At 36.3% G+C, this 18,749-nt stretch overlaps 2 non-coding genes across 2 annotated transcripts; both read right to left on the bottom strand.

The window, feature by feature from the left end:
* Positions 1 to 10,638: 10,638 nt before the first annotated feature.
* Positions 10,639 to 10,728, bottom strand: dre-mir-24-4 (microRNA 24-4). Its single transcript, NR_045225.1, has one exon. It is a non-coding gene; the product is annotated as a microRNA 24-4 (primary transcript).
* Positions 10,729 to 18,156: 7,428 nt separating this feature from the next.
* Positions 18,157 to 18,262, bottom strand: dre-mir-27e (microRNA 27e). The gene has a single exon (NR_045227.1). It is a non-coding gene; the product is annotated as a microRNA 27e (primary transcript).
* Positions 18,263 to 18,749: the final 487 nt, after the last annotated feature.

Here is an 18,749-nt window from a genome sequence, read left to right as displayed (position 1 = left end):
GAATCCACCAAAAACAGAAAAGTGTACATGGGCAAATCACAGCCCTCCAAAAATAACAGGACAGACCTTTTTAAAACCGTCTGGATCCTCCAAACAGCTATTGGAAGAATGCACTGTGGATGGAAGAAATGAACATGGTCACAGATGGTTTTAAAAGATGTGCACAAATCTGAGGTAACTTAATGGAAATACACATATGTGGCCCCGGATACAAAATCAGTATCATGCTGCATGGACATATTTGTGGGCATAGTCAAAAAATACATTGTACATTTATACCCAATTTCAGATATTAAGATCTAAAATATATCAATTTAAGTTTTTGATTAGTGCATTCAGAAGTTAAAAGGTGATTTTTTTTTATCAATATTTAGATTTTTTATTAACCTTCAGATCCCAAATAGTTGCATTTCAGCCAAAACACTGTTCAAATATTGTCATAAAAAGCACATACATCAATGGAAAGATCATTTAAGTTAGATGATGTAGACCTATATAGATCTCAGTTTCCAAAAATGTACCATTAAGAATGGTTTTGTAGTCCAAGATTATATATTAGTATGTAATAGTCATGCACTTTAAGTCTTACAAACATAAACATTAAATCATGAACATTCCTAAATTCAAAATGTTACATTAAAAAGTACTTTAGGTTTATTTAATTATACATAAATGTTACGAGAGGTGGAAAAGTATTAGCTAGGGCAGGGAAAAAATAAACTTGTTTTCTTAACCCTTTAGGGCACAAATAGTTTAGAGTTCTTCAATCCGTTTTTCAGAAAACAACCCTTAATACCTAAAGCAAGAAATATTTTGTATACACACTTGAAAATCAGATTTATTTATTGGCTTGAGAGTTCCATGAATCTTTAACATATATTAAAACGTTTTACATACAAGTTTCTTAATGAAAAGGATTATTCGGATGATTAAATGGTCATTTAGCTTAACTAAATGCTCCACGATAGGAATTGTTATGGCTTTTACTCTCCTTTCTTCATCTTTTTTAAGCAGCTTTGACACAATCTAGCCTTGGTTGTAAAAAGTGCTAAAGAAATAAAGATAAAATTAACATTCAGGTTATTTCAGTATACAGACCTTTTCATTTAAATGTTCTTTGTAGAACCCCAAACGAGTCTTCTATTTTGAAACCTTAATGCTAAAAATGAAAATGAATTTAGATTAAAAAAAAATGCTCTTGACAATGTCATTTTAATAATAAAAAAAAAACTGAAACTATTTTTTTTAAAAACCACTGTCCATAACCTAAATGAAAGGTAACAATTATCAATAAAGAAAACTGAAATAAGAAAAGAATTGGCAATCAAGTTGGCAATTCAATCCAAACTGGCAGTTACCAGCAATGGTAACTCTTTTTTTTAGAATATCTAGCAACCCCATAAATATATATAAAAAACACACATATAAATGTGTTTAAAACACTAAAAACTCCCTAGAAACTACCCAAAAATATGTACCAACCACGAAAACACTCTAAAATCGTTGAAATCATTTGTATTCCCTACTGAAAAAAATAAATAAAAAATCAGCTTAAACCAGTATAGGTCTAACCAGGCTGATTTTAGAGGGGTTTTGGCCACTTGCAGGCTGGTTTCCAGCCATTTCCAGCCTGGTCTTAGCTGGAGATGACCAGCTAAAACCAGCTTGACCAGCCTAGCCAGGCTGGGAGCCCAGCCAAAACCAGCAATGTCAAGCTTAAACCAGGCTGGTTTTAGCTAGTCATTTTCCAGCCTGAGCTAAGATGCTATTTTAGCAAACTAAATCTCAAACTATTGTTCAAAAACCACTTTCATTAACTTAAGCAAAAGGTATAATTCACAATAAATGAAACAAAACTAACAGCCACTGAAAAACTAACTAAAATAAAACAACAGCAATTAAAATAGCAATCCAATCCAAACCAATCACACAGCAATGTTAACTTTTCAGAATTTCCTAGCAACCCCATAAATATATGAAAACACACATAATGTGTTTAAAAAATTAAAAACTCTTTATAAACTACGCACAATTTGGGGTATATACCACACATAACACCCTACCAACAACATTAATTTAGATAAAAAAACATTCTAAAATCGTTTTTTCTTGCAGGTACACAAGCAGCAACTTTTAAACACAAAAATGCTAAGCTTTAGCTAACTGTTCGATGCAGATTTGCCTTAGTTTTTACACCGCAGACGCGTTCCTAAGATGAATTAAGTTTACTCTAGGACTATATGACATCTCGAATGAATCATTGATTTATGTTTTTTTTTTTTCATTTAAAAGAGGTCATAAAGGGTTAACCGCGTTTGCGTGCAGACAAACCGTCCCGCCCAAAGTGCGTGATAGCCGCGCGTCGCCTCAGGTGCTCTTCAGACAGGGAATGAAGAAGTTTTCCGAGGGTCTTCAGATGAATGCAGTCCAGCGGGTTTCAGCACATTTGCAGCTTGTTAGCTTGACTGCAATTCAGAGTTCATGCAAATGAATTCAACATTGCAATTAACTGAGAAATAAAGACAAACACAGTGTTCTCATTGTCTAGTATCGTATTTAATTAAGTAAAACATGTTGTTTTGGCGTTCGTGGACGAAAAAAATCTCCATAAATCAAACACAAAGAACAGATTAGATAAAAGTGTTCCCAGCTTATTACGTTGATTTGCATGTAATGTCTCTGCGTGATATGAATTTGGCTCAGGGCGTATGATTAACAATAAATTAAGCATGTGTTTATGGTTATTCAGTTGCTACATGATTTAACTTGAGAAATGCTTGCGAGGATAATGTTAAAGGGGTAGTTCACACAAAACTGAAAATTCTGTCATCATTTAGTGTTTGCTTTTTCCAAGTCTTTATGAGTTTCTTTCTTTTGTTTCACAGAAAAGAATACATGTTGAAGCTGGAAATCACTGACTTCCTTTGTTTTTTTCCTACTATGAAAAGTCAATGATTACCAGTTTTTAACATTCTTCAAAATATATTCTTTTGGCAAGATTGGCAGTATTTTAAAAAGTGTCATAGACACTTAGCAACTGCATAGCGACATTCCAAAAAGTATCAAAAACACCTTAGCAACTGCATAGCGACATTCCAAAAAGTGTCAAAAAAACCATAGCAACTGCATAGCGACATTCAAAAAAGTATCAAAAGCACCATAGCAACTGCATAGCAACATTCTGAAAAGTATCAAAAACACCTAAGTAACTGCATAGCGATATTCTGAAAAGTATCAAAAACACCTTAGCAACTGCATAGCGACATTCTAAAAAGTATCAAAAGTAGCATAGCAACTGCATAGCGACATTCTAAAAAGTATCAAAAGTAGCATAGCAACTGCATAGCGACATTTGAAAAAGTATCAAAAGCACCATAGCAACTGCATAGCGACATTCTAAAAAGTATCAAAAGCACCATAGCAACCGCATAGCGACATTCTAAAAAGCATCAAAAGCACCATGGCAACTGCATAGCGCATTCTAAAAAGTATCAAAAACACCTTAGCAACCACATAGCTACATTCTAAAAAGTGTCAACACCTTAGCAACCGCATAGTGACATTCTAAAAAGTGTCAAAAACACCTTAGCAACCACATAGCGACATTCTAAAAAATGTCAAAAACACATTGGCAATCAGATAACGACATTCAAAAAGTATCCAAAACACCTTAGCAACGGCATAGCGACATTCTAAAAAGTGTAAAAAACACCTTAGCAACTGCATAGCGACATTCTGAAAAGTATCAAAAACACCTTAGCAACTGCATTACGACATTCTAAAAAGTATCAAAAGTAGCATTGCAACTGCATAGCGACATTCTAAAAAGTATCAAAAGCACCATAGCAACCGCATGGCGACATTCTAAAAAGGGTCAAAAACACCTTAGCAACCGCATAGTAACATTCTAAAAAGTATCAACAGAATAAACTCATAAAGGGGTAAACTGTGTAAACTGACATTTTTAAGAGGGGTTAACTCTCCCTTTAACACATCATCTACCTCAGAAAACTACTGCTAGTTAGCATTGTCTGATTGGAGGAAAGTAAAACATGCTGCGTTCTTATTGGAGGAGAGTTAAGCGTGCTGCTTGTTGGTTGGATGATTTTAACATATACTTTTAGGCTGATTGGTGAACGCTATCTGTGGCCTCACAGGCATTCATGTGGTGTCAACATGTCTTCAAATTGTATTTTAATAAATACATCACAACCACTTACATTCAGCACAGATGTGAAATCCTGTATGCGCTGGATGCTGACCCAGAAGGACTTACAGATGCCCGGCACTGTGGGTTTCTTCACACGGCTTTGCTGCTTTATTACACAGCTGGTCTTGTTCAAGTTAAACCAATTATAAAGCACACAGCTCTGGTCTGGACCGCAAACACACTGACTACATGGTGGCGCAGGGAACAAAACAATATCAAACAACTTAAGGAGGCCACGTCACGAAATCTGGTCAGTCTCTGAGCGCACGATAAAAGGACTCTGACATTGCTGTGAAACTAAAATAAGAGGCTTTCGGCTTTCATCCCCGCAGCTCCTTGCCACTGATGCATTTATGACCTGTAATTGTTTCTGAGCGGTGCAAATCTTTCCAAGTAGCTGTCAATGCTGCGGACTGAGAATGGTTCAAGTAAGGCCGCAGGACCCGCAGAATGGAAACTTAGCTATATGGATGCTATACATGCTAAAAGACAACGTGCTATATATTGTTTGCAGCATTTTTACATAGCAAGGTTATTTTAGTTGATGGAAACTAAAACTATTGGTCAAAAACTATTATTGTTAACTGAAATAAAATAAATAAATTAATAAAATAATAAATTAAAAACTAATCCAAACCAATCCAAACCAATCACACAGCAATATTCTAAACTTTAATTTCTTAGCAACCCCCTAACTATATAGAGAAACCTGTACATCAGTGTGTTTAAAATACTGAGAATTCGAGAATCTACTTAACAATATGTACTAACCAATCAGAACACACTAGCGACATCCTAAAAACTATTTCAAACACCCTAGCAACCGCATAGCAACATCAAAAATCCCCACGCAACAGCTTAGCCATCTCATAGCAGCATGCTAAAAATATTCAAAACATCCTAGCGAACACATGGCAATATCCTAAAAATTATTCTGAAGACCCTAGCAACTGCATACTGCATATCAACACGCTAAAAGTTATTTAGAATACTCTAACAACAACACCAGGGCAACATTTATAAAAGCTCACAGAACACCCTAACAACATTCTAAAAAGTATTGAGAACACCTTAGCAACCTCATAGTAACATTCTAAAAAGTATTGAGAACACCTTAGCAACCTCACAGCTACATTTTAGAATCAAAAGCACATTTGCACCAGCATAGTAACATTCTAAAAAGCATCAAGATCACATTAGCAACTGCATAATGACATTCTAAAAAAAGTGTAAAAAAAAACACCTTAGCAAATACATAGCGACATTTTAAAAAGTATCAAAAACACCTTAGCAACCACATAACATTCTAAATAGTATCAAAAGACCTTAGCGACCACATAGTGACATTCTAAAAAGTATTAAAAACATCTTAGCAACTGCATAGCGACATTCTAAATAGTATCAAAAGACCTTAGCGACCACATAGTGACATTCTAAAAAGTATTAAAAACACCTTAGCAACTGCATAGCCACATTCGAAAAAGTATCAAAACACTTTAGCAACTGCATAGCGACATTCTAAAAAGTATCAAAACACCTTAGCAACTGCATAGCGACATTCTAAATAGTATCAAAAGACCTTAGCGACCAAATAGTGACATTCTAAAAAGTATTAAAAACACCTTAGCAACTGCATAGCGACATTCTAAATAGTATCAAAAGACCTTAGCGACCACATAGTGACATTCTAGAAAGTATCAGAATACCTTAGCAACTGCATAGCGACATTCTAAATAGTATCAAAAGACCTTAGCGACCACATAGTGACATTCTAAAAAGTATTAAAAACACCTTAGCAACTGCATAGCGAAATTTTAAAAAGTATCAAAACATGTTAGCAACTGCATAGCGACATTCTAAAAAGTGTCAAAAACACGTTAGCAACCACATAACAACATTCTAAATAGTATTAAAAATACCTTAGCAACCGCATAGCGACATTCTAAATAGTATTTAAAACACCTTAGCAACTGCATAGCGACATTCTAAAAAGTTGAGAACACCTTAGCAACTGCATAGCAACATTCTAAAAGGTATTGAGAACACCTTAGCAACTGGACAGCTACTTTCTAGAATCAAGAACACATTGGCAACAGCATAGGGACAATTATTCTGAAGACTCTAGCAACTGCATAGCAACATGCTAAAAGTTAGTTTGGCTACTATAACACTATGGCAACATTTATAAAAGCTCACAGAACACCCTAGCAACATTTTTTAAAGTATCACAAACACCTTAGCAACTATTATGCAGTTTTCGTAACATGTGAGGTCTGCAGAAGAGCCTCTCTGAACACACAATACGTCCAACCTTGAGGCGGATGGGCTACAGCAGCAAAAGACCAAACCGCGTGCCACTCCTGTCAGCTAAGAACAGGAAACTGAGGCTACAATTCGCACAGGCTCACCAAAACTGGACAATAGAAGATTGGAGAAACGAGAAACTCCATTTCTGCTGCCATATTCAGATGGTCGGGTCAGAATTTAGCATCAACAACATGAAAGCATGGATCCATCCTGCCTTGTATCAACACTTCAGGCCTCCAGCAGGATAAGCGCAAATCATCTCAGACTGCTTTCTTGAACATGACAATGAGTTCACTGTACTCAAATGGCCTCCACAGTCACCAGATCTCAATCCAATAGAGTGCCTTTGGGATGTGGTGGAATGGGAGATTCGCATCATGGATGTGCAGCCGACAAATCTGCAGCAACTGCGTGATGCTATCATGTCAATATGGAGCAAAATCTCTGAGGAATATTACCAGTAACTTGTTGAATCTATGCCATGAAGGATTAAGGCAGTTCTGAAGGCAAAAGTGGGTCCAACCTGGAACAAGTAAGGTGTTCCTAATAAAGAGAGAAGTGAGTCTATTGATGAAGTACAAATACTGAAGTACTTCAGTACATTTGACAAAGAAACTTGGGGAAATATTACAAGCATATTAGAAATGAACATAAATAGTTTCCTCTCTGTATGTTTTTATTTCCAGATGTGATCTTTTGCCTAATGTATACAGGAGCAGCTCTGGTAAGAGAATGCGGAAAAAGCCGAAGTCAGACTGCAGAAAGTTACCAGTCTGAGGTAGATTTATGATCTACCTGAAGTCTTCCATTTTTTACATGCATAAATGGATATGACAGCGCGACCTAAAATAAGTCTCTAGCCGTAATTCATTTGAACTATCTTTAACACCAGAGAGCAAGCAGAGTCACTGCGGGCGTTTATGAAGCACGGCGAATAACCACATACAAAATCTAATATATGGAAGTATATATGCAAATTACAAATATGACATACAAGGATTTCACATATATACAAAAATGTCATATATGCAACGTATTTTGAATATAGAAAAATGGACGCTTACACAATATGTTACAATTTATTTAATTATAGATATATATACTATCTACTGTGCAGTATATATATATATATATATATATATATATATATATATATATATATATATATATATATATATATATATATATATATATATATATATATATAGTTGAAGTCAGAATTATTAGCCCACTTTGAATTTTTTTCTTTTTTTTTTTAAATTTCCCAAATGATGTTTAACAGAGCAAGGAAATTTTCACAGTATGTCTGATAATATTTTGTCTTCTGGAGAAAGTCTGATTTGTTTTATTTCGGCTAGAATAAAAGCAGTTTTTAATTTTTTAAACACTATTTTAGGGACAAAATTATTAGCCCCTTTAAGCTATTTTTTTCACGATAGTCTACAGAACAAACCATGGTTATACAATAACATGCCTAATTACCCTAACCTGCCTAGTTAACCTAATTAACCTAGTTAAGCCTTTAAATGTCACTTTAAGCTGTATAAAAGTGTCTTGAAAAATATCTAGAAAAATATTATTTACTGTCATCATGGCAAAGATAAAATGAATCCATTATTAGAAATGAGTCAATAAAACTATTATGTTCAGAAATGTGCTGAGAAAACACAAATTAAACACAAATTCCGTTAAACACAAATTTGGGAAAAAATAAACAAGTGGCCTAATAATTCAAGGGGGCCAATAATTCTGACTTAAACTATATATATATATATATATATATATATATATATATATATATATATATATATATATATATATATATATATATATATATATATATATATATATATTCAGGGCTCAACAATAAGGACTGCCATGTGAGATGCTCGGGACAGTGGACAGGATCATTACTGGCCCTATTGGGCCATTGCTGCCTTGTCACTAAAGTTTAATTTGCCTTCAACTATTTGTCAATTGCGTGCAAATGCAGTCTTAGAATCGAGAAACAGTTTGGGTTTTTAAGGCTTCAAATGCTTCCTTCTCTGTGATGTCGTAAGCACCACATTGCTTTTCGGTTCTCTGTGCAGTTTGTCGTCAGTTTGGCAGGTCAGTCACTTTTGTTTTGCAATAAAATACCTGTACATTTTCCATACCACTACTTTTGTTTGCATAACACTTTGAATTTTGCTCATTACACATTAATTAACATTTTTTAAATATTTGTGGCTAAGAAATGGCTATTAACTTTTTTTTTTTTTGGTGGGGCCAGTAAAAAATATTGGCAGGGCAAGTAAAAATCTGAACCACTGGTCCGATCAGGCCAGTTAAAAAATCCTTAGCGTTGAACCCTGATATATATATATATATATATATATATATATATATATATATATATATATATATATATATATATATATATATATATATGTGTGTGTGTGTGTGTGTGTGTGTGTGTATGTATATATATATATATGTTTGTATAAATATATATACACATATATACATACATATATACATATATATATATATATATATATATATATATATATATATATATATATATATATATATATATATATATATATATATATACAACAGTTCTGTCTGGTTCTCAAATCTGATTGGCTGATAGCCGTGCGATATTCTGCAATATCAGAACTCCTTCAGCCTCTTAACCCTTTGTGTGTTGCCCAAATACAACCAGCAACTACAGATCTAAAGTTTAAAAGATGTTTGCTCAACTGTTTAACTGTCAGCTTATGATTTGAATCCGGAAGAAAGTAGTTCCTCATACAAAAGGGTTTTTGAGACTCCATGTTTGATTTAAGTTTTATATACACAATTATGCCGTCAAACTGTTGTATAAACGCAATATCACACTCGTAGCAGTGCGATATGGCTGTATATCGGCACTGGTGGGGGCACTAAAGCACTGTTGCCAACGCATGCCTCCCACCAGTGCCGATATACAGCCATATCGCACTGCTACTCGTGTGATATTGCTCATATATATATATACTACCTGACAAAAGTCTTGTCGTTGATCACAGTTGTAAAAGCAACAAATAATAACTTGACTGCTAGTTCATTTTCTGATGAATCATCTGTTGATCTGCATCTCAATCATCACAAATACTGCAGAAGACCTACTGGAACCAGCATGGAGCCAAGATTGTGACAAAAATCAGTCAAGTTTGGTGAAGGAAAAATCATGGTTTGAGGTTCAACATCAACAGCCTGAGGTATCAAGACATTTGTGCTGCCCATTACATTACAAACCACAGCAGAGGGCAAATTCTCCAGCAGGATAGCGCTCCTTCTCATACTTCAGCCTCCATTTCAAAGCTCCTGAAAGCAAAGAAGGTCAAGGCGCTCCAGGATTGGCCAGCCCAGTCACCAGACATGAACATTATTGAGCATGTCTGGGGTAAGATGAAGGAGGAGGCATTGAAGATGAACCCAAAGAATCTTGATGAACTCTGGGAGTCCTGCAGGAACGCTTTCTTTGCCATTCCAGATGACTTTATTAATAAGGGATTTGAGTCATTGCAGAGATGTATGGATGCAGTCCTCCAAGCTCATGATGGAATCAGACATAATATTACCAAATGATCAGCTAGAAGTCCTAAAACTTGGCGATACGACTTTTGCCAGGTAGTATAGGTTTGCCAGGTTTATATAATATATAAATATACATATTTGTATATTTAATGGTTGAAAAAATATATATGTAAGCAGTCTTTTTTAGGCAATATTTCAAAATATATGCTGCATTAATGACATATTTTATATATGTGAAATCCAAATATGAAGCGGTAAGCTATGGTATACATGTAATTTTCATCTATTGCCGTATATCAGATTTGTATGTGGGTAGGAACACCTCAATATTACGTATTACCTCGGTCACTCATGTGCTGAGCAATGCTAAAAATATGGGTTCAGCTTCAGCATCAGTATGCAAAACATTCATTATCCTCGATGCCTTGACTTGTTAATCATTCATATTTCATCAAGGTCGCTCGGAAAGCATGTTTTATATTCACTGATGACGGATTTTGATGTATTCCAGCTGAAGTGAAGCATGCTTGTGCGCGCACTCTGATTGGAGGAGAGTAGAGGACTTCACACCTGTTCCTGCTGAACTGAGCCAGCACTAAATCAACATACTGATACCAGTTTAGCAGGCACAAGTGGGAACAGCCCTCAGTCGTGTTTCTCAACACCACACCAGCGCAATTACTCGAACAATCGGAGAGGATATGTCTGGACAAATTGTAGGGATGGTCACGACACCACACCTTGTGTTCAAAGTCTTTGTAGTTCAAGCAATTCCACACAATTTATAGTTAACTGAAGGTTAGATTTAAGACATAAGAGCCTATATCGACACCAGTATGTTTGCTCGTATCTTTGGGTGTGTTCAATTTGTAAAATAAAAAAGAGAGTCTTAATTTTTTGGACACTTTTGTCATTTTTAAGACCAAACTTAAAAAACATAAACCAAAATAAAAGGCTTATATCCTCAGCCCAAACTTACACCTGATTAAATGTTTGAATGAAACCATAAAGAGCCCTATTATACACCAGGCCCAATAAGGCGCAAGACGTGTTTTTCCTGACGTGTTGCTATTTTCAGACCAACGCAATCTTAATTTTCCTGTTCCATGTTGTTTAAGCAAATCTATTTGTGCCACTTTATAGACTCATGGGTGTTCTGGTCTAGAAAAGAGTTGTGTTAAGGCGCATTGTTGGGGCATTGCTATTATGAGGAACTAAAACAGACTAGGCAATAGACCAGCTGAAAGCAGATCTAAAGTCCGGCGCAGAGCGCGTCAGTTGTGCGCCTCAGTTACACACTGCTCAAAACATGCAGATTGTACAGCAATACACAAATATCTTAACAAATGAAAAAGAATTAAAGGATTAACATATTAAAAAAATATTACTCTATACGTAAATATAAAAGCCTCAATTCATCTCGGGAGACGATTGACGATTTGCTTTTGTATAACTGTACGTTCACACCGAAAGCGGCGAGAGCGTCAAAGTAGCCAGAAGTCATTCATTTTCAATGAGAGCCGGCGGCGATAGGCGACGATAAGCGGCGAGGAGCAGCGCGGCGCGTCTTCGCCGGCGTGAGCGTCGAGGAGAGTTGAAATGATGTCAACTTTATGGTAATGAGATATGACGCGGTTCGGCGGCAAGCAATCAGAATAAAGACGTCCACTGCTTGATAGCAGTTCAGGGAACACAGACCTGTGAACTTTGGTTCCGACCACAGTTGTTCCCAAGGGTTTGATTATTGCGGTCACCGGATTTCCAATTATTTACAATGTTTTCTTACAGGAACATACATTAAATAAGTTACTGGCGAGTTACTGATGTTCATTAATGTTATATAAATTTATCTTTAAAAAGCGGGAATCTCACGCGATGTGACAGTACAAAACAGTACTGCTGCTTCAGGATATTTCAGACATATGGACACATATTGGATAAATAGAGCAAAGCCACACCACATGCAACTTGATCTTCCATTGTTATATGAATTTGATAAGAAGTGCGCAACATTTTCACGCTAAAAACATGTCTTATGCAGGAATGTAACTGATATGCTGCAACGGCTCCTTTAAGTACGAGATCAATGTAGCGAGTTTTGACGCTCTCGCCGCCGGAGCTGAAGGCAGACAGCGTTGTCGCCAGGGCGGCCAGAGCGACCTTGGATGCTCTTGCCGCTTTCGGTGTGAACGTACGGTAATGCTATTAGGTGAGGCAATGGCGCAGTAGGTAGTGCTGTCACCTCACAGCAAGAAGGTTGCTTGTTCGAACCTCAGCTAAGTTGGCGTTTCTGTGTGGAGTTTGCATGTTCTCCCTGCCTTTGCGTGGGTTTCCTCCGGGTGCTCCCGTTTCCCCAACAGTCCAAAGATATGTGGTACAGGTAAATTGGGTAGGCTAAATTGTCCGTAGTGTATGAGTGTGTGTGTGGATGTGTGTGTGGGTGTTTCCCAGAGATGGGTTGCGGCTGGAAGGGCATCTGCTGCGTAAAAACTTTCTGGATAAGTTGGTGGTTCAATCCGCTGTGGCGACCCCGGATTAATAAAGGGACTAAGCCGACAAGACAATGAAAGAAAATGATGCTATTATTATCATTAGTATTATTTATTATATTCATATTTATTAGGGATGTGCGGAGCAGCCGGTATTTGTATTTGTATTTGTATTTGTTGAGGGGGGAAAAGTATTTGTATTTGTATTTGTATTCGAGTAAAATTCAAAATGGCGCAGAAATATATATTTTTTCTATTACACTTCTAATTTACGTTATAGTGAAAGTATTGTTTAATTATACCCATTATATAAATTATAGATATGCAATATTGGCTGTTGTTTTTGAACATGTGATAAGAAATGTCATTGAAAAGAAAATAACATAGAAGCCATTATCTCATCCATGGTTAAACCAACAACTAATAAAATACCATTGTGAATATTATGAACCCCACCACCACCGTTCTTGTTGAAGGACACTGAATAGACAGACTAAAAACAAATAATACTTCAAAAAACTGTTCTTCTTCTGAAAGAACTTTTTTCCAATGGACAGAATTCCAAAAATAAGCTAAATAAATCTAAATAAAACCCTGCCTGGGAGATCTGGCAGAACAAAAGTATTCTATATAATACTAAAAGATGCAGCCTTGCTATTATCATCTGCCTGCCACAAAAAAAGACACAAAGTTTGTTTGTTTGTTTATTTAGAGATATCTGCAAATATTTTTCAATGGAGGAATATGACTAGTCAGTCATAATATATTTGCAGATATTTCCAATCTGAATTATAATTATGACAAGTCAAAATATAATTAGAGATATCTCTAAATATATTTATGGATAGTCTCAACAAGGTTTATATGCTAAAACGGCTTGCCATACGCACAGTGGCACAGTGGAGATTTCTCTAGTTATATCGTTTCAGTCGTTTGTTATGCAGTGACATGCAGTCAAATATTTCGCCAAACAGTCCTTAGGGATGCGGTGACACGCAGTCAGATATTTTACCGGACAGATCCGCCACTTTTGGCGCGCATAAACAATCATTAAGCTCTCGTGCTGCAGGAATGAGGAGGTCTGCTGAAGGCGCACAGCTGACGTGCAGTGAGAGGTTTGCGTCTTTAATAAACTACGGCAGTTTGCGATCACTGAACAGTAAGAATGATTAATAAATCCATATGAAACAGTCCCTTAACAGTCACGTCTTGCTTTCAGTTTCGGGCTTTGGCGCGTTTTGCACTGAGCGTGTGTCTTTCTCTCTCTCTCTCTCTCTTTCTCTCTCTCTCTCTCTCACTCTCTCTCTCTCTCTCACTCACTCACTCACGCGGGCATGCACTGTGGTCTCATGAGGAAACGCTGCTTTTTGATATAGTGTTTTTCTTGCTCCCGAATACAAATAATTTTTCAAGTATTTGTTCGAATCAAGTATTCGTAAAAACACGCTATTCGTGCCTTTCCGAATACCGTATTCGGGTTCGGCTCCAGCCTTAAACAAGCTTAGACTTGCCCACCTGTCAGGTTTTCCATATGGGGCATAGCATTTGTATTTGGATACAAGTGTTTGACCGCACTTCGGTATTATTGTTTATTTATTAGTTTGCTGGAAATTAATTAGAACTGTTTTTTTTTTTTTTATTGGAACTTTATTTTATTTAGTTTATTAATGTGTTACTTATTTTGTATAGGTGTGTGAGTTTGTTTATATGTGGGTGTGTCGTTTCATGCGTGTGCTACAGGTACGAACGGCATTTGAGGATCCGCATTTCGTCATGATGACGTTGGCCGCTGTTAACGTAACAAGGTTAACAGATGACTGTGCGTACAACACGTTTCCTTATCCACGAAAGAGAGAAAGAAAAAGTGAAGGTAAAGGCGGTCCTTTTTTTCCATCCTTAAAATAGCAAAAGTGTACTTGGATATACCCTTAATGCGCTTTAGACTTTGCGCCTAGATCATTAAAATAGAGCCCTAAGGCTACATCTACGCTAATACCAATGAATTTGAAAATGGCATTTTCGTCTAAAAACTAACGTCCTTGTCGTTTTTAATTACTTTGTTGGTCATCCACTTTAAAATGACTTAAACGCTTTTGTTCATGTACTGCGCTTTTACCTGCGTCATATCAACATGCTGTTTATTTAATTTCTGTCTCTTTGAAATGTTGCAGCAAAATTTCGTAACTTGCAGCCTTGGCACGGTTGCATAGCCTCGCTAACGCTCACCTCTAAAAAAAGTAACTACACATCACAACGGCACATAGCATAAGCTAGCGGTGTGGGTGGTGCTGGGAGCCATATGCAGAGAGTGTTTACAAGTGTCGAGTCCTGCGACGGAGCTCCAGATGGAAACTGTTGTTTTGTGTTTATCTTATGATTAAAGTTGTTGCACGTCCACCAGTTCTTATCTCTAAACGAGCGAGTTTGAGCTACTTGTACATTAAGGTAGCGTTCAGAAAAAACAAAACACCCATGAAGAAACTCGACACAGAGGAAAATAAAAAACTACTGCCAGCCAGCCTTTCGGAAGTGTTATTGCAGAGCAACACAAACAGCTTCAGAAGTATAAATGCACGCCTGTGCACAAGGCTGGCGACGTGGGTCATGTCGATATCTCGATACAGAAGTATAAATCTTAACAGTGAACATTCCTGTCCTTTGAAGAGAGGCAATATGGAGCATGTACAAGCTGACATTAATCTTTAATAAAGCTGTCAAATGGACAGCTTCTAAAACATCTGCTTTACAATGTCATCCACCATGTTAGCTGAATTGGTCACATGACTGCATCACATGACTAAAATGAGTCATAATTTTTGAAAGCCTCAGTTTTCAAAGTCCACACTGTAACACAAAAAACTGTTTCGAATTAGTTTTTAAAAGATTCATTTTTGTTTACTATAAACGTTGTCTTATTGTGAACGGAAGGCCAAAACAGAGAGAAAAATCTATATTTTTAAACAAAAATGTATTAGTGTGGACATGGCCCAAATCTGTCAACTGTGAATAAACTTTATTTTCAAATTCAGCTTGAAGCAAATTTCCCATTGCTCAGTGAATTTTCTTTTTTATTTATTTCACAGGCAAATTCAGACAATCCATACTTTTCGCTTTGTGTGACAGAAAAAGTTCATTTACACATCTTAATGCTGTTGACAATGGACACTTCTCCAGGGGAAATATCACTAATTTGAACCCCACCTTAAAAATACAGTAACATTTGCTGTATTACTGTTTTTGTCACCGACTCGGTCCCAGTCATTCCCCTCGCTGGCCAGCAGAGGCCTCCATCTCCGGACTTCTAAGCATTACATCATCCATTTACCCTGATCATGCACACCTGAACTGAATCCCGCTAATGACCCATGTACCCTTTATTGACCTTATTCTAAAATGCGGAAGTGCGCATGTTTTCGCGATTGTCTTAGAACTTCCGTTTGAGTCGCCTATGGTAGAAATGACAAGGAATGATAAACGGCAAAAAACGGTCAAACTACTTGCTCTACAAACAAATGTTTGCATGACTATACAGACCAAGTAGAATAATACAACAAGGAAATATCAGTTTGCAACATCAAACAACGAAACGAGCAGTTTTTAATGTCTAAAAATGAATGGAAGTGAATGAGACCGGAAGTCTCGTGCCAAAAAGATTCAAATGGCAGCGCCCACTCGTCGGCGGAGAATAAGGTCAATAAGCCAGCACCAAACTCTCATTCAGTGCGAAGTCTTGTTTAGCCCCGGCCAGCATTTCTGAGCGGTATTCCTGCCTGACTCCTTGTGTATTACTCCAGCCTGTTTCTTGACTCTGCTTTGCCTTCTGCCTGCCCACGACCCACGCCTTGTATACGGACTCTGATACTCGCTGCCTGCCCACGAACCACGCCTGTTATACGGACGCTGATGTTCGCTACCTGCCCACGACCCACGCCTGGTTCACGGACTCTGATACTTGCAGCCTGCCCTCGATCTATGCCTGGTAATACTCCCTGTGTCTATTCATCGCCAGTCTTGATTCATCATAGACTGTTGTTGTTGTGTGTTTGCACGTTAGTGCATATTGTGTGTGTGAATAAGTGCTTGAGCAATAAATACTGCATAATGGATCCCTTCGTGTCAGTCTCAGCGTTACAGTTTTTGTACATTTTTGTTCCATTCCGTATTTGAATCTATTTGCTCGTATTTGAATCTATTTGCTCGTATTTGAATCTATTTGTTTGGGAGATTTTTTTTAATCATTTACCTAGTTAAGTTTTATTGTTGTTTCTGAAAATGTTTGTCAATAAAATCCAACCATTTTAACAGGAATCCATCAGTTTTACTTAATGTTACTTTTAATTTACATTGGTAACATGTAACTTTTTGGTTTTCGTGTTACTTTTTGGTTTACGTGTTACTTTTAACTAATATTGGTAATGTTACTTTATGTGTTACTTTTTAGTAAGGTGCTACTTTTAATTAACATAGGTAATTTTGGTTAAAGCCTTACTTTTTGGTAAGCTGTTACATGTAATTAACAATGGTAAACGTAACTTTTTGGTTATGTGTTACTTTTGGTAATGTGTTACTTTTAAGTAACATTGGTAACATTACTTTATGGTTAATGTGTTACTTTTTAGTAAGGTGCTACTTTTAATTAACATTTGTAACATTATGTTTTGGTTAAATCCTTACTTTTTGGTAAAGTGTTACTTTTAATTAACAATGGTTAACGTTACTTTTTGGTTTACGGGTTACTTTTTGGTAGGGAGTTACTTTTAACTAACAATGGTAACGGTACTTTTTGGTTAACATCTTATTTTTTGGTAAGGTGTTACTTTTAATTAACATTGATAACATTACGTTTTGGATAAAGCCTTACTTTTTGGTAAGGTGTTACTTTTAACTAACAATGGTAAACGTTACTTTTTGGTTTACGTGCTACTTTTGGTAATGTGTTACTTTTAATTAACAATGGTAAACATTACTTTTTGGTAATGTGTTACTTTTTGGTAAGGTGTTACTTTTAATTAACATTGGTAACATTACATTTTGGTTAAATCTTTACTTTTTGGTAAGGAGTTACTTTTAACTAACAATGGTAAACACTACTTTTTGGTATTTTTTTGCCAGAACAATTTTGATAAGATTAAGACAAGTTACTAGAGAACACATATGCCAAAAACCAGCATTCGTTTATTAAATTTTCAAAAACACTGATGAATAATAGAAACTTTTATCATCATCTTGAGAAACAGAAAATGCAGAGCTCAATCTGTTAATGTAATTCAGCGCTCCTGTGTTCCTGGAACATGAATTTACTAATTCGCTAACACACAAATACTCTACTCTAAATGTACTTCGACATTGTGTGTCAGCATTTCCACTCAGTCCGATGAAGCGATCAGAACCTGCTTTAAAAAATAAAAGCCTGACACGTTGTCCTGACTAATGGTCCTCAATCCTGATGCTAATTGCAGGTCTAAGAGCTTCACCTTCCTTGTTTTGCGCACATGTTCAAACTGGTTAAGCTATTACCGGCATCATTACGCCCAGTTCCTGCCCTGTCTCACTTTTAACACCGATGGATTTCCCTTCCCGCGCTCCGTCATCCCGTTCACTCCAGACACTGAACTTAGCCACTGTGAACAGTTTTCTTAAGGGATCAATGCTCACCGATTAGCTAAGCTCTGCGCCGTGAGCGAGTGATGACCTGATTGAACGACTCGAGATGGAAAGGGTGCAGCCGCTATTAGCGAGGTGTATTAGCAAGGAACAAGATGGATTATGGGTAATTATACAAGGTTAGTCACTGTGAACGAGCACATAAAGGTCATGATTATACTCTGTTTGATCCATATTTGAAGCCAATGTGAAATTATAATAAATGCACATCCTGTGTTTGTGATGCATCTTGAAACCAAGGGGTCTGCAACAACTGCTATTCAAAATATGCTGAATAGGTGAAACTGTGCACAAAAAATATTATAATAGAAAAATAATTATGATGGCTGTACTTTCCTTTCATTTTACTTATTTTATTTTAAATATTATTATGTATTTAATTATTATTTGTATAAATTCATTATAAATAAAATTTTACTCCCTCATCTGTAAGGGGATACATTTTGGGGGAAGGGGTTGTTCTGGAAAAAAAATCTTGAAAAATCTTAAATAAAAAATTAAAAAAATTATAATAA

The sequence above is a fragment of the Danio rerio genome, chromosome 22 (assembly GCF_049306965.1).
Source record: "Danio rerio strain Tuebingen ecotype United States chromosome 22, GRCz12tu, whole genome shotgun sequence".
Classification (NCBI taxonomy): domain Eukaryota; kingdom Metazoa; phylum Chordata; class Actinopteri; order Cypriniformes; family Danionidae; genus Danio; species Danio rerio.
This window is presented reverse-complemented; position numbering and strand designations above follow the sequence as displayed.